The sequence below is a fragment of the Ranitomeya imitator genome, chromosome 2 (genome assembly GCF_032444005.1).
Source record: "Ranitomeya imitator isolate aRanImi1 chromosome 2, aRanImi1.pri, whole genome shotgun sequence".
NCBI classification, from domain to species: domain Eukaryota; kingdom Metazoa; phylum Chordata; class Amphibia; order Anura; family Dendrobatidae; genus Ranitomeya; species Ranitomeya imitator.
The window spans coordinates 84,971,448-84,985,374 of NC_091283.1; positions in this window are offsets into that span (position 1 = coordinate 84,971,448).

Genomic DNA, 13,927 nt, shown 5'->3' on the forward strand with positions numbered 1-13,927 from the left:
CATTTTTTCTTCATAATTACATGTATGTGATACAAAATAAAGATAAAAAATTAAATAAAAAATGATACCACCACTTTAGCATATGTTCACAAGGAGCATTTTGGCTTTATTTTTTCCTTTTTGTGAGGGCTCTCACTCATACATTTGGGAGGTCCCTCCCTCATTCCAACTTGTTAGCTGGAGAGTGGAATACATATTTTCCATCACTTCAGAATGCCAGCAAAAACATGTAAATTTGAATTTTGGATTTCGCCCTCTGCCACCACTACGTCCACCTCCACGTTATTATGCGGCCCTTGCTTCATTTTTTCAGAGGGCCAGCAGTTGCCGTGAAACATGAGTTTTTTAAGTGCCACAGTTCATTTTGGTCACTTGATCACAGTGGAGCCACCCATATTGGGTGAAGCCGCTGTAACGTGAATATAATACAGAAGTTGGGGAAGCTGTATGATGAATATCTGTAAATTGGATTCTACCAGATATCAAGAGCATTAATATTAAATTCTGAATACAGTGTATGCAAGTGAGGGCATGTATTGTGGTCAGTCTGTCAGGCCTGAAACCCATGCTAGAAACATGTACAAGCCTCATTTTACTTGGAAGCAGCCTCGTCAAGGGAAAGAGACAGGAGTAACATTGACCAATCTGCACAAGCCAATGCACTTCTTCGGGAAACTACACAACCAGGCAGAATGTGTTTATTGCATGGTTTATAGCAACATTGGAGTAATTACATGATATGTCCTAGAGAGTGACGAGGTCTGTGGAGTGTATTACTCAAGTGACAGGCAGTGCTACAGAGCTCAGGTAAAGGCCTTAGCGTTGAAATTACCATGTTCCTATATGTGTAAGGCTGCGGCCTGAATAGGTCTGTGGAGCATATTAACACAGTCTCTTAGACATGTTTAAAATGTACAGAAACTGGGCAATACCCCACTACCATCTTTTTAGGATCCATATGGAAGCCACAGTTTAATAAGGAGACACAAGTCTCATTTAGGAGCCTGGAAAAGAAAGCAATGGTCTTTGTCCAGCATTGGACAATGTAAAGTGCTAACGAATAAGTATGCCCTATCTAACTAACAATTTGTGAACAGACATATATGCTGACAAGAGACAACTCAACAGTGCTCTGGGACACCAAACTGGATGTGGTTGCTGACTGTTCTGTCTGTGCGACTGCAGCTGGTGGGCAGAAGGCATCAGTGTTCGCTTCCTGGAAAGCAGATTGTGAAGGCCATAAAACAGGGGAAGGGCCAGTAGTTTTACCCTCAGACACAGATTTTGTATCCCTACTGAGATGCTGCATGTGTGACTGTATATAGCGTATGCTAATGTAAGAATTATGTCAATTTCACTTCATAAAGGAATGTGTGGGTATGATTTTCCAACTAGCAGCATATATATAGACCATGTTTCATTACTCATAATATTATTCTGTGTAAGGCTGAAACCTGAAGAAGTGTGTGGAGTATAATAATAGGCTACTAGATACATGCCTAAAGAGACCGTGAGAAGGGCAACACAAGAAAAAAAAATATGATAGAATATATAGAGATTGAGAGTAGAAATTTGACCATTGCACAATGTGCAAAGTTTTCCAAAAATTACCTAAAGAGTCTTTATCATACAAGTGGAAACAAGCCGTGATGTGGACGTGATGTGCAATTATTAACATAGGTAGAGATAGGGAGTACAAGTTTCACCATTGCACAATGTGTAAAGTTTTCAAAAAATTACCCAAAAGTGTCTATATCATGCACGCTAAAAGAGACTGTGATGGGGACCTCACAATGCATTTTGCAGTTATCATTGCTAGAGATAGGGAGTACAAGTTCACCATTGCACAATGTGCACAATTTTACAAAAATTATCCAAGGGGTCTGTATCATACAAACTGAAAGAAGCCTTGATTGGGACCTCACAATACATTTTGCAGTTATTAGTTATCATTTCTAGAGATCGGGAGTACATGTTTCACCATTGCACAATGTTCAAAGGTTTCCAAAAATTACCCAATGGTCTGCATCATACAGGCTGAAAGATACCGTGATGGGGACCCCACAATATATTTTGCAGTTATTAATTATCATTGAGATAGGGAGTATATGATTCACCAATGCACAATGTACAAAGGTTTCCAAAAATTACCCAAGGGGTCTGAGTCATACACGCTGAAAGAGACCGTGATGGGGACCTCACAAAATATTTTGTAGTTATTATAATATGTAGAGATATGGAGTACAAGCTTCAAAGAATTATCCAAGGGGTCTGTATCATACATGCTGAAGGAGGCCATGATGGGGACCGCACAATACATTTTGCACTTATTAACATTGTTAGAGATAGGGAGCACAAGTTTCACCATTGCACAATGTGCAAAGTTTTCAAAAAATTACCCAAAGGGTCTGTATAATGCACACTGAAAGAGACCATGATGGGCACCTCAAAATACATTTTGCAGTTATCATTGCTAGAGATAAGGAGTAAAAGGTTTCACCATTGCACAATGTGCTAATTTTTCCCAAAATTTCCCAAAGGGTCTGTATCATACAAGCTGAAACAGGCCGTGATGGTGACCTCATAAGACATTTTGCAATTATTAACATACTGTAGGTAGAGATAGGGATTACAAGTTTCACCAATGCACAATGTGCAAAGAATTCCAGGAATTACCAAAGGGGTCTGTATCATGCACGTTGAACTACACCATGATGAGGACCTTACAAAACATTTTACAGTTATTACAATAGGGGGAGATAGGGAGTACAAGTTTCACCATTGCACAATATGCAAAGTTTTCAAGTAGTAAATAATATTACCCACGTGGGGTGTACATAGATGACCACTAAGTACTTGTTGCCGAAGCAGGAGGAGGAAGTGGTATTTTCCTGAACAGAAAGGGTTTGGATGGTAAGGCATGGATGTAAAGATGACTTTTAGAAAAAAAACATTTGGGCTTCATTTATGTTATTTTGCTATCATCCATAGAGCTTACAAAGGCAGAGGAAATCCAGCCCTTGTTCAATTTTAGAAGAGTCAGCCTGTCTACATTTTCTGCTGACATGCGGGTGCACCTATCCATTATGATTGCACCGGCTGACCTTAAAAACCCGCTTATACAACACACTTGCAGCAGGGCATGACAGCACATCCAAGGTGTGCAAGGAGAGGTCAGGCCAAGTGTTCAGCTTTGACATCCAATAGTTAAATGGCCCTGAAGAATCAGGAAGGACATCAGTATGGTCACTTAAGTAGTCCTTCTCTATATTGGTCAACTTCTCCCTCCTCATCAAAGTTACACCCACAGATAGCCATTGCTGATTTGATGGTTTTATGAAACTCACCCAGTTGGTGGACAACAGCCCTCTGACATGCATGCAGTGAAAATGGCACGTCTGCCTCCGACAAAAGAGAAGGACATTTCTCCATTATTATTATATATTATAGCCCCATATATTCCATGGTGCTTTACTTGTGAGGAGGAGGGTATACATAATAAAAACAAGAACAGTAATCTCAAATGATACAAGTTATGACTGGTACCAGAGGAGAGGGGACCCTGCCCGTGAAGGCTCACAATCTACAAGGAATGGGTGAAGATAAAGTAGGGAAGCATAGAGATGGTTGTGCAGCGGTTTGGTCAATCGGTGGTTATTACAGGTTGTAGGCTTTTCGGAAGAGGTAGGTCTTCATGTTCTTTTTGAAGGTTTCCATGGTAGGCAAGAGTCTGATATGTTGTGTTAGAGAGTTCCAGAGAAGGGGTGATGCACGGGAGAAATCTTGTATGCGATTGTGGGAAGAGGAGATAAAAGGGAAGTAGAAAAGGAGATTGTGAGGATCAAAGGTTGCGTGCAGGTAAGTATCGGGAGACAAGGTCACAGATGTATGGAGGACACAGGTTGTGGATGGCTTTGTATGTCATGGTTAGGGTTTTTAACTGGAGTCTTTGGGTAATGGGGAGTCAGTGCAGGAAATGACAGAGGGGAGAGGTCAGGGAATAACAGGAGGACATGTGGATTAGTCAGGCAGCAGAGTTTAGAATAGATTGGAGGGGTGTGAGAGTGTTAGAAGGGAGGTCACAGAGCAGGAGGTTACAGTAGTCAAGGCATGAGATAATGAGAACGTGGACTAAGGTTTTTGCAGAATATTGGCTGAGGAATGTACCGATCTGGGAAATATTTTTGAGTTGAAGTTGGCAGGAAGTGGAAAGGGCTTGGATATGTGGTTTGAAGGAGAGATCAATGTCAAGGATTGGGAGTCCCCTCTGTAGCGCAGAACATAAAGTCCTGTTCCTCCTCATACTCCTCCTCCTCCTGTTCCTTTTCAGCACCCAATGTGGCCTAAGAATATTGCGTGAGGCTGAGTTGTGTGGTATAAGCCACTGTAAAATCTTGCTCTCTTTGAGATTCTGCAGCGAACATTTTAATAGACAGAGCAGTGGGATGGTTATGCTGATAATAGCTTCATCAGCTCTCACCATCTTGGTGCAGTACTCAAAGTTTTGAAGAACCTCACAGATGTCAGTAATCCACACCCACTCAGCAGTTGTTATGTGTGGGGGCTAAGTGTTACTCTGAAGGGCATTGAGTAGCTGGATTCATATACTGGCCTTTGCTGCTCACTAAGCCTTGCCAACATGTGAAAGGTCAAATTCAAGTGTGTGGTCAGGTCACAAATCAGATGGTGATAATGCAAATTAAAGCACTGCTGCAGCGCAGCCAGACCAGCAAAAGCCTGAGATGACTTTCGGAAATGTGCGCTGACACAGCGTACCTTGGAAATTTTTTGAAAACCGCTGTACAACCATGTTCAGCATGTGGACCATGCATGGAACGTGTACCAGCTTGCCGAGCTTTAAAGTCGCCACCAAGTTACGCCCATTATCACACACAACCAAACCTGGTTGGAGGTTCATCAGAGAGCGCCTCTGATCGCTCTGTTCTTTTATCCCTTTCAACAGCTCGACTGCATTGTGAACTTTACCATCTAAACAAATGAGATTCATCAGAGCGTGCTGCCACTTCTCAAGGCAGACCTCCCAACTAGGGAGTGATGGGAAGGCTTGTTCCATTGAGGATAAAAAGGAGGAAGAGAAGGAGAGACAGGAACTGGAATATGAGGAGACTGAAACCCTGATGGACATTGCGTCCGCTTTTCTTGGTGTGGGTAAGATGTGTGATGTCTGAGCGTCTGACTCTGTCCCAGACTCCACCGGGTTAACCCAGTGTGCCGTCAGGGAAAGGTAGCATCTCTGTCCACAAGAACTTGTCCACTTGGTTAGGTGGATTTTCCCTGTGACCGCATTTTCCAGAACACAAATGATATTGTGTAACATGTGCTTATGTAACGCGGGGACGGCACACCAGGAAAAATAGTGGAGGCTGGTAATCAAGTACCATGGGGCTGCCACTGCCGAAATAGCAACATTTTCAGGGTTAGCAATCTGGCAATGTGGGTGTTTAGTGTTTGGGCATGTGGGTGGTTGGGTTTATATTTCTACTTCCTGTGAAATATATGGGGCAGGGACAACTGAACACTGCACTGGGACAATGAACTGGACACGGTTGCTGACTGTTGTGTCTGTGCAACTGAAGATTGTGGGCAGGAGGCATCATCTCCTGTCCACTGGACAGCAGATTGGGAAGGCCATAACACAAGGAAAGGGGCAGTAGTTTCACACTCAGACACAGATCTTGTACCCAGGCATTCTGCCTACCTACTGGGGTGCTTGGCTGCCATGTGCTTTTGCATGCCAGTGGTGCTCAGGTTGGCCCTGTTCTTGCCTCTTCTTAGCTTGGTATGGCATATGTTTCAAATTACAGTTGTTTTGTCTGAAGGACATTCAAAGAAAAGCTGCCATACAAGGGAACGACGCACCCTTGGCCTGTTATCTAGCTGAGTGGGGGATCTCTGTTAAACTGTTGACTGAGTTCTCCCATTGGTCAAATCACTACCACTTCTTCCCTGTTTTCGTGCTACAAACCAAACCCTCTCTGCACTGCTGTGCTTGCTATGTGTGCCACTATCCAAGTTTGGATCAGTGGCCTCCTCATCATCCATTTCGTCTTCCAATTCATCAATCTGATCCTCCTTCTGAATTGCGATTTTAGGCTGACCTGATGGCAATTGTGTGTCATGGTTATCCTGCACCTTTTCAGACATGAATTGACCTGCACCAACGTGAGTTACTCCTGGACGTGGGTGCTCAATTGTCTGGGCATTGCTGCACTCCACCTCCTCATGACCCTCTTTAATGGTACAAATTGAGAGGCCTGAATATTAACAAGGGAACGTAAATAGTTCCTCAGTGTGACCAGCGTTGGTATCATATGTCTCCTGGGACTCTTGATGGGGGGATGAAGGAGGACCAGGTTGAATATTCAGAGTCCCAGCCTCTTGGTTCCTGAGAATGGATCACATGTAAGACTTCATGGTGCTGCTTATCTACACACTGGAGCCTTTATCTGCCATCCAACCCACAACATCCTCGCACTTGTCTGGGTCCAACAGTGATGTAGCACGCTGACCAAATTTTGAAAGGAAGCTGGAATGAGATACACCTTATCTGTCACACGGCCTTGGTGGGCAGCACCACATCCATGTCCCCTAACGTCAAGCTTTTTCATATTGAAGGCATTATGAAAAAAATTATCCTGGCTTTATTTTTTACACGTACTCGCATGGAAGTGTTATGTACAAATTCCCTGTATCAAGCTATGTGTGGCAAAAAAATTGGTTTAGTATTAGCCGTACTAATATTATTTGGCTCTAAAAAGAGCTGCTTTGTATAGTATGGTAATGGATGAAATGACACCTATCGCTCCCTAATCCCACAGTCTGTTCATAAACTATACAACACAATGCCACTAGCAGAGATCTGCAGCATGTACTTGCAAAGATGATGTGATAACACCAAGGTGCCTGCCTTTCACTATCCCTCCTATTAAATCTCTCCCTATGCTATCTCAACCTAACAAAGAACTAATCTTCATCCTCAGTAGCTCTTAGAAAACTTTTTAGAATCACAGACTCATAGTAACATAGTAACATAGTAACATAGTTAGTAAGGCCGAAAAAAGACATTTGTCCATCCAGTTCAGCCTATACAGACTCTCTTTATACGCTCCTTTCATTCTCCCTATGGCTACGTTCACATTGGCGTTCCGCCAATGTGCGTCGCTGTTGCGCCGGCGACGCAGCGGCGACGCAGCGGCGACGCGCCCCTATGTTTAACATAGGGGACGCGTGCGTTTTTTGGGTGGCGTTTTTTGACACTTGCGTCGTTTACGACGCTAGCGTCGGACGCAAGAAAATGCAACAAGTTGCATTTTCTGTGCGTCCGATTCTCGTCAAAAAACGACGCACGCGTCGCAAAACGCGCGTGTTTTTGCGTGCGTTTGTGCGCGTTTTTTCGTGCGTCGCGCGTTGCGTCGCCGACGCAGGGCGGCGCAACGCTAGTGTGAACGTAGCCTATGCTCACACTAAGCTCTTCCTACTGCTTTTGTTTGCAATGTGCGCAAGATGGTGGTGTCGGCAGGGATTAAATATCCCCTATGATTCTGTAAGGCCAGCCAATCACAGTAGTGCCACACCAAAGATGGCGCCGGCATTATTGTAATTGGTAGCCAAGCCCATCATTTTTATTGGCTGCAACTAAAAAGCGCCAGATATGCTGGGCTGGTCATTCGAATTTACCTCGGCAAATACCAAACTACTCGCTGAGTAACAAATAGTCTGAATAGTGTACTATTCTTACAAGTAACGAATAGCATGGAATGTATTTGCTCTGCACTAGTTATGCCACAATCATAATGTTGTACGAGCTTATTAAAAATAAGAGCTGGGAATGCCAGTAAGTAAAAAAAGGAGGAAAAAAGTTGTAGCGGCCTGTGGAGCGCTGAGATAAGGGATAAATATAGGGACAGTAATCTGGTTAACAAATCTTTATTAACCCTTCGATCTCCACTGGTGATCTTTTCATTTCCCTCCTCCTGAGGTTTTGCAGCGGGAGTAGCTACGAGCACAGTCAATTCCATCGAGAAATTTCAGGACCTGCAGTGTCCTGGCTATACTGGATTCATAATTACCAGATTCAGGATCTGCAGTGACACGTACCCTGTTCCCTGATCATGTGACAAGAACCCGGAAGTGCTGGCCAGTAGTGGCGGTGCACGGCAGTCCTTTAGGGATCATCCCTTCAGATACAAACTGGGGTTGTGCAGGGGTGCACAACCCAATTAAGTGAGTAGCCACTTGGCCCCTGTTTGATAATTCACTAAATCGCCAGATTTACACATTTTGCGCTCCTTGTTTTTGTTCTCATTACAGGAAGTAAAAAGATTTACAGGCTTCCTGTCCATGGGCAACAGCTTACCAAAATCCTGTAAATCTATTCTATCATCTCTAATTGCAGATCACATGATTCTATGAAAAATATCTTGTATTAACATGTATTTAAAAAAACACAGTAAAAATGCATTTACTTAAACAAATTCATGCAAACAAAATCTGCACAGGGTTTTTGCATGTGTTTTTTGAAGAAAAAAAAAACTAAATGGAAGGGAAAAAAATGTAATGTGGAAACTAAAGAAATAGACTCATTGCCAGTAGAGATTGTCTGCCAATATTTAAAAAACTGCATTGCACAAATACACCAGATATACTGTAATTACATAGCATTTGCTTTTTGAACAAAAACTGATACTATTAAAATGTTTTGCTTTGTCATCTGAATCAGCACCACTTCCAATTACATCCAAACGTGATATTATAAGAACGATTCATACAAAATGTACAAAGGGCTTTTTTGTGCACCTTAGACACTAGCCCTTTATTACAATCACAATTACAAGTCACTTGTGCTTTTTCCTGAACATAGTTATTAGAAAGCAGGATGCAATCGCTGAGGTCTTTTTTTTATTTACTCTTTTAGCTGTAAAAATGGAAAACCTAATGCAAATCTGTTAAAATGTTGACACTTTAATGGAAATCAAGATGCTCATTTTCAATTTATCTAAGATACCATTTGAGATAAAAAGCAGAGATGCGTCTAGCACCAAATTGCTGTTCTTTTAGAGGGAGATAGAGCGAGTGATAAAGTGGTAAGAAAAGGTTAAATTTTGTTTTGATTAAGTTATTGATTTCCTTTTCACAAACAGAAAAGCAATGTCCTTTTCTGCCATAGACTGACCTTTTCATACACTGTTTTTAATGTTCTGCAATCTTTCAAATGATAACTAGATGAATATTGCCTTGATTATGATGTCCTACTAAATTATTAAGAAAACACTTGCGGGCGGAGGACTATAGTTCTTCAGGCCATTGTTTATTTAAAGCTAGTGTGATTTTTATGCGTAAACCTTTTACACGATTGATATATTTTATTGACTGAGGCAGAAAGCATAGAACTGTTCTCATGACTCCCAAGGGCATAGGCAGGTGGATATTGTTGACTTGAAAGTGTAGAGATACGATAAAAAACACTTTGCTGTTTTCAGATCACACACAACAAAAATATCTTCCTACAAGAGGAAATGTGGCCTAAAAATAACAGCATTCTCTAGAATTTTCCAAATATATTACTGCTGTCAAAAGTATTTTAATTATGAGCATTATTAATCACAAACTACTGGCAGTGAAATTTAAGTTGCGATCAGAAAATCCATAAACGGGAAAATCTTTACTCCAACAAGGTGTGAAGTATAAAACACAAGCAATGCCCTTCAAGAAGTTGCAAACAAGATTAGCTTAAGCTAAAATATATACTTATGTGACTTTGTGGGTAATTTAGAAATTCTGCTCAGGCATTCATTTTAACATAATCAGAATCTCGGTAATTGCCTGTTCACAGACATTATCGGGAAAATCAAACAGCTATTCTTTTCCTATATATGTATAAGGGTTTATTCATTAAAGTGTTGGCCTTTGGGGAATGTTCATTTACCTATTTAAGAGGGTTTGTCTCACTTTTCAATATGAAATAATACAGATCATGGATGAAAGAGTCTCTGGCAGGAAAGGACACTTAGTTTAGTAATTACCAAGTTTTCTTGCCATGTGATCTTCTAAGAAGCAATAAACATCCTTACCGATTTAAGACCTTCTCTCCAAAAGCACTTAGTAAAAATGTGACTATTTAAAAAAAATATATTTGATATGGATGTCCTGAAAGCACGATGCAAATATGTACTCACCATGTATTCTACACATTGTATTGGTTTAGTGCCTACCTTGATCATAGTAGAGAATATGTTACCTTTTTTCTCCCAATACTTGAACAATACCAGGCCAAACAAATAGAATAAGAGACATACTATTGTCATGCCCTCAGGTGCGGGCCTGGTCTGTCATAGACAGGGAGACCAGCACCTATCACGCAGCTCCACTGGTACTGCTCACCCTGTCCATGGCTCCAGACAATCGGTGGCTCCCTTCTCTGCTAGGAACCTGCATCCTTTTGGCAGGTCTCCTGGAAATGCTGTTAGGAGGCGCGCCCCGCTTCCTGCACATACTTAAAGCAGCAGGGCACCTGTTCTGTATTAGGGCTGTCTGTGCTGTGATGCTCTGTGCATAAAAGGCATCCTCCCCTTCAAGGAGGTGCCTGGGCAACATGTTCATTCTGTAGGATTGTTACCTCCTGCTCAGGCCACACTCTGCTGTGCTCTTAGAAATCTGTTACTTTGCACTATAATAATATCTCTGTCTCCACAGAATCCTCTGCTGACAGTTCCCTATCCTGGATTCCTCTGGGATCTATCCAGATACCACTCCTGGTTGGATCAGTCTTTGCAGGATTACATGAAACTTCCGGGATTCTCTCCACCGACAGAGACAGTATTCTACAGTATCTTCTATCCGGTCTGTACGGGTTGTCTCTCTTGTCCGGGATTTGCAGCATTGAGGCCTCCTGGTGTTGTGATGAGGAAATCCCTTTTTAGGGGTACACCTTGCACGCTGCTCCACCACGTGGTACAGTGTCATGATCCAGAGGGTCCTGCCCTCAGGCACCTTTTCCATTTTGTTAAATTTCATTAATAAATATCTTTGGTTTTATGAAGCTCATTCTCCTGTCTCTTGAGTATCTGGTATATACTGTAGCTACCACTGCACCATCAGTGGTCTAGTGAGTCCACTATACATCATCACACCCTGTGGGCGTAACAACTATAATGTCTCATTTGATAATGCTGATTCTTAATTCTTTTTTTCTAGTTGAGAAGATATTAAGCATCACAGATAAGCAGCTATGGTGCAGCAGGGCAGATGGTATGCAGCAAATTCAAAGAAGTAGTAAAATGCAGCAACATAACATGGAGGAGAAGCATGATGCAGTGCTCTGAAAACTAAAGAAGCAAACCTGAGCATTGGAAATTAAATAGTGGAGAAAAAATGTAGCAAAGCTTGCACAGAAGAGTTAGTGTAGTGGAGACAAAATATTGTAGAGCTGAAACAGCAGACTTGTACTGGAGGCCAGATGTTGTTGAAATTGAGACCAGTGGAGAAGATCTGAAACAACAGGGTAAGGCTATATAGAATAAAGTAGGGGTAAGTGCCAACTACTTCAATGCTTAGATTATGTCCCTTAAAATCATCTAGCAGCATGATGTCATTGGAGCGCATCAGGATGCCACAACAACCGTATATGCAGAAAAAGAGAAGGAAGCAGCCATAGGATTAATATGATCCAGTTCTCAGCACTGTTGCTGAGACAGGAACATAAAACATACACTATAAGGAGTTTGATGGAGTTTTTACAATTATAATGAGAAATCCTCTAGTATTTTTTTGTGTTCATTTAGTTCCAAAATATATTGAAATTTTCAAACTGTTAAGTGCAAGATGAACATGAGCGTGTCTGCATTTGTCATTTCCTTGTTACTGTAAATAAGACTGCAATTATGTAAGCTAAATTTAGTGACATCGGAAACAAAAATTCCAGCTGAATCTGCAATTCATCTAAACAAGCAAAAAAGAAATGAACTTAAAAAAAAATAAGAGAATCTGATTAGTGATGAGAGAGTAGACTCATTAGGCCGGAGTCACACATGCGAGAAACACGTCCGTGTCTTGCATGTGAAAAGCATCTCTGGCGCCGGCACTTGGGAGCGGAGCGTGCGGCTCCATGTGTTGCTATGCGGCCGCACGCTCCGCTCCGAAGTGCCGGCGCCAAAGCTTGCTTTTCACATGCGAGACACGGACGTGTTTGTCGCATGTGTGACTCCGGCCTTACTCAGCGAACATGCTCAGGTGGTCTCTGAGTATTTTTATGTACTTGGAGATTTAGTTTTCGTTGAAGTAGCTGCATGATTTGCTATTGTTAGACAGCCTGAATACATGTGAGAGTTGCCTGTTTCTTAGGGAATTCTCATGTTTTCAGCCTGTCTAGCAGCTGCAAGTCATGAAGCTGCGGCGACAAAATCTAAATCTCCGAGCACGCCAAAATACTCGGATACCACCCGAGCATGCTCTGGAAACCCAAGCAACGAGTATACTCGCTCATCACTAAATATGATTAATTCAAATTATTTCATAATTTTATAGCAAAATGTACCTATTAAATTTTCATTTATGTACTGGGCAAGGGGTGCAGAGAGACATAATTACAATAACAAATATATCAGAGACAAAGTGAGTGTACTCTGCATAGAACAATTCATGTATCATAGTTAATTGTCATTTTATCATTAAGATTCCTTGGTACTAACAACAGTAATTTATCAAACGATGCAAATCCATGGCCTCTCTCTGTGGTGGAAAAAAATGATGACCCACAATGTAGTATTGGCCAATGAAAGCTAAAGAGAAATACATACTTGATGCTATTCACTAAACTATTAAAATACCTTCAGTTTCAGAACCACTGTACCATAATGTGCTATGCCAAAAAAAATAAAAATCTACTTATAATAATCTTTGACTTTAATAACAACAGATATTATTTCATATAAAGGATAGTCTAAAATCATTTTTTGACAAATACTTATAAAGATTTAACATATGGGCTGTTCACTGAATATTAATGTCTAAATTTATTTTTTAAAATAAACAACTTTTCTAATGTCCTTCGAGAAATCATTTCTTACTGTTCCATCTCGACTCTCATTCACTATCTGTGTTTGTTTCTTACATCTGATGATGTTTTGTTTGAGTTTTTTTTTTAATATGCACTGGTTGTCATTTCTGACGCATGCTCAGTTTACCCTCACTGCTCTATTACATTCAGAGAACTCTCTTGTCACTTTTAGCCTTGAGTGGGCATTTTGTCAGTATGCATCAAAAGAAATACTGTGGAGTCGTGAACAGTGAGCGCATACTGAGCATGCTTCAGAATTGACAATCGGTACATGCTCAGTATAGCAGAGACTAGCTAAGCCCCTGAAAATAACATCCATGATGACATCCCATTTCAGGGTGATTGTAGCCTCTGCGGCAGTGACTGCAGTTCCGCCCACTGATGACTTTCCTTCACGCAATGGTCATTTTCCATTTTTTTCATTGTTTTTTTCTCTTCTTCCAAGAGCCATAATTTCTTTATTTTTCCTTTAATCCCTTGAGTCCGCGACATGGTTTGCATGTTAATAACCAGCCCAATTTTTACAATTCTGACCAGTGTCACTTTATTACGTAATAACTCTGGAACACTTCAACTGATCCCACTGATTCTGAGACTGTGCTTTTGTGACATATTGTACTTCATGATTGTTAGGGTTGCGGAATGTACTAAATAAAATATCAAATAAAGACCGTTCACAACACGGCATCCACTGTGCAGAGATGGAAAACTGCAGCTAGTGTAAAGAATGGTGAACAAAAAGTAGCCGCACATGGTGTTAAGAGTCACACTGTGCACAGCAAATATAAACCAGCTCTGTTACTCCACAGAGCTGCTGTCTCGCTGTGTGAAACTGAGGACTGTATCTTGTTA